Source organism: Colobus angolensis, unplaced genomic scaffold (genome assembly GCF_000951035.1).
Source record: "Colobus angolensis palliatus isolate OR3802 unplaced genomic scaffold, Cang.pa_1.0 Scaffold68, whole genome shotgun sequence".
NCBI classification, from domain to species: domain Eukaryota; kingdom Metazoa; phylum Chordata; class Mammalia; order Primates; family Cercopithecidae; genus Colobus; species Colobus angolensis.
Window position 1 is genome coordinate 3925405 of NW_012120487.1, and position 3859 is coordinate 3929263.

A 3859-nucleotide genomic window follows, 5' to 3' on the forward strand; every position below is an offset into this window, starting at 1 on the left:
AGTGATCAAACTTAGCATGACCATAACGGAATGAACTGACAGTTGCCTCCTGATGTGATATAGTGGGAAGTACACAATATCAGCTATGAAGTATTCTTGCCAAGAATGTTTAACCTAATTTTTGAAAGGCAATACAATAAAAACAGATTGTGAGACATTCTGTGAGACAACTGGCTAGACTATTTTTTTTTTTTTTTTTTTTTTTTTTTGAGAAGGAGTCTCACTGTCTCATCCAGGTTGGAGTGTGATGGCACCATCTCGGCTCACTGCAACCTCCACCTCCTGGGTCCAAGTGATTCTCCTGCCTCAACCTCCCGAGTACCTTGGATTACAGGCATGTGCCACCACACCCAGCTAATTTTTGTATTTTTAGTAGAGATGGGGTTTCACCATGTTAGTTGGCCAAGCTGGTCCCGAACTCTTGACCTCAGGTGATCCACCCACCTCGGCCTCCCAAAGTGCTGGGATTACAGGCATGAACCACCAGCGTGCCTGGCTTTTTTTTTTTTTTTTTTTTTGAGTTAAGAGTTTTGTTCTTGTTCCCCAGGCTGGAGTGCAATGGCACAATCTCAGCTCACCACAACCTCCACCTCCCAGGTTCAAGTGATTCTCCTTCCTCAGTCTCCTGAGTAGCTGGGACTATAGGCATGCGCCACCATGCCCAGCTAATTTTGAATTTTCAGTAGAGATGGGGTTTCTGCATGTTGGTCAGACTGGTCTCGAACTCCTGACCTCAGGTGATCCACCTGCCTCGGCCTCCCAAAGTGTTGGGATTACAGGTGTGAGCCACCGCGCCAGCCCACCTGGCCATATTTTTGTAAGTCAATATTATCTAAGGGAAAAAAAGCAAGGGGAACTTTTATAGATTAAAAGTGACTAAAAAGATAATACATGCAGCAACAATGCATGGTCTTTGCTTGGATTCTCAACTGAATAAAGACAACTTTGAAGGACGTTTGTGGACAATTAGGGAATTGTGAATATGGACTGACAATTAGACAAGATTATCATATCAGTGTTAAATTTCTTGGGTGAGATAATGCCATTGTGATTACGTAGGAGAATATCCTTGTTCTTAGAAACTACCAAGAGTTGATATTTTGAAAAAGTTAATAATATTGATAAACCTTTAGCTAGACCAAGAAATACAGAAAACAAAATTTATTACTACAGGTATTTAAAGGATAAAGGAAAATACTGTGAACAAATTTATGCCAAAAAGAGAGAAAAATTAAGAAAGAAATTGAATTCTTAATTAAAAACACTCCTGTAAAAGAAACTCCAGGCACGAATGACTTTACTGGTTAATTTTACTAAACTTTTAAGAAACAATACTACACAAACTCAGAAAATAGAGAAGGGAGAAATAATTTTTGATTCATTTTATGATGTCAGCATAACCTGATACTGAAACAGGCATTACAAGAAAATAAAAGATTATGCCTCATGAACATAGATACAAAAATTCCTTTTTTCGTTTTATTTATTCATTTATTTATTTATTTTTGAGACAGAGTCTCACTGTGTCACCCAGGCTAGGATGCAGTGGCATGGTCTCAGCTCACTGCAACCTCTGCCTCTGGATTCAAGTGATTCTCCTGCCTCAGCCTCCTGAGTAGCTGGGACTACAGGCATGCGCCACCATGCCCAGCGAATTTTTTGTATTTTTTTTTAGTAGAGATGGGGTTTCACCATGGTGGCCAGGCTGGTCTCAATCTCCTGACCTCAAGTGATCCGCCTGCCTCGGCCTTCCAAAGTGCTGGGATTATAGGCATGAACCACTGCATCTGGCAACAGATACAAAAATTCTCAACAAAATATTAGCAAATAGAATTCAGTAATATGTAATATAGTTTGAGCAAGTGAAGTTTAGTGCAGAAGTCCAAGGTTGTTTTAACATTCAAAGGTCAATCAATTTAGTTCACTGCATTCACAAAGTATAGGATAAAAACCATATGATCATCTCAATTAATGTAGAAAAAGCATTTGCAAAACTCAACATCCATTCATGATTGAAAAATAAACTCTCAAAAATAGTAAGAAAATAGAACTTCTTTATTCTCTAAAGGGTATTTAGGCAAAATTTACAGCTAACCTCATTTTTTTCCTCCCACGCGAGCCAGTCTCGCTCTGTCACCCAGACTGGAGTGCAGTGGAGCTATCTCGGCTCACTGCAACCTCCACCTCCCAGGTTCAAGAGATTCTCCTGCCTCGACCTCCCGAGTAGCTGGGATTACAGGCACGTGCCACCACGCCCGGCTAATTTTTGTATTCTTAGCAGAGACGGGGATTTCACCATGTTGGCCAGGCTAGTCTCGAACTCTTGACATTGCGATCCGCCTGCTGTGGCCTCCCAAAGTGCTGGGATTACAGGAGTGAGCCACCGTGCTCAGCCAACTAACCTCATATGTAATTGTTACACTGAATGTTTTCTCTCTCAGATCGGAACAGGGTGAGGATGCACACTCTACTTCTATTCAACATTACACTGGCTATCTTAGTCAACACTATCTTAGCCAACACTAAGCCAACTATATTGGCTCCAGCACAACACTAAAAATGCACATAACCTTTGATCCAGCAACTCTACTACTAGGAATCTACCCTAAGGAATTATAAATTTCCCTTAAACTCATTTGTGCAACTGTTTACTTGACATCTCTTATTGTGTGTCTAGTAGGCATCTCAAATTTATGATGTCCCAAACTAAACTTTTAACTTTTATTCCATAAAACCTGTTTCTTCCGTGTTTCCTCTCAGTAAATGGCCTACAATCACCCAAATGCTAAGGACAATCAATCTTGATTCTTCCTGTCTGTTATCTAAATTATCAGCAAATTCTGTCAACTGCATCACCAAAATATATTTATGTTTTATATATACTTATATGTATATGTATTATGAATCTGATGACTTTTTACCTTTTTCATCATTGTGCCTTCCCGGCTCTAATTAGCTGGTATACCAGTCTCTGATGTAATCACTATGGCTTTGGCCAACCTTGAGTCATGCCCATCTCTGGTGCATTGAGTGATTTCTCCCCAAAGCACCTGGATGAATGGATACTGGCAAAAAGATAGATTTTGGCTAAAATGCTGCTGGATGACTGTTTAATTGCTTAGTTGTCTGTTTATATTTACATATGTGGTAGACTAGGAAAAACGGAAAGAAAAACAGCATTTAGTGTTTATGATGCGCTATAAAATATTCTTATGTGTAAACATAAGAAAACATGCTTGTTTTCAAATGTGAATTAACTTAAGCAACCTAAACAAATCTTTTAGCATATTTTAAATTATCTAGAGCCAGTTTATTCTTTTAAAAAGTCATATTAATAACTTAATAAATCCTTTTTGACATAGAATGGAACAATTTGATGTTATATGCAATATGATAGATTCCTTTATATGGCAAAAATACTTTTTTTTTTTTTGAGACGGAGTCTTCCTCCATCACCCCGGCTGGAGTGCAGCGGTACGATCTCAGCTCATGCAACCTCCATCTCCCGGTTCAAGCAATTATCCTGCCTCAGCCTCCTGAGTAGCTGGGACTACAGGTGCCCACCACCATGCCCAACTAATTTTTGTATTTTTAGTAGAGAACGGGTTCTACCATGTTGGCCAGGCTGTTTTCGAACTCCTGACCTCAAGCATTCCACCTACCTCGGGCCCCCAGAGTGCTGGGATTACAGGAGTGAGCAACCACACCCAGCCTAAAAATACTTTTTTCATTCTTTGTTTTCTTTCTTTCTTTCTTTCTTTCTTTTTTTTAGATGGAGTCTCACTCTGTCGCCCAGGCTGGAGTGCAGTGGCTCAGTCTTGGCTCACTGCAACCTCCACCTCCCAGGCTCAAGAGATTC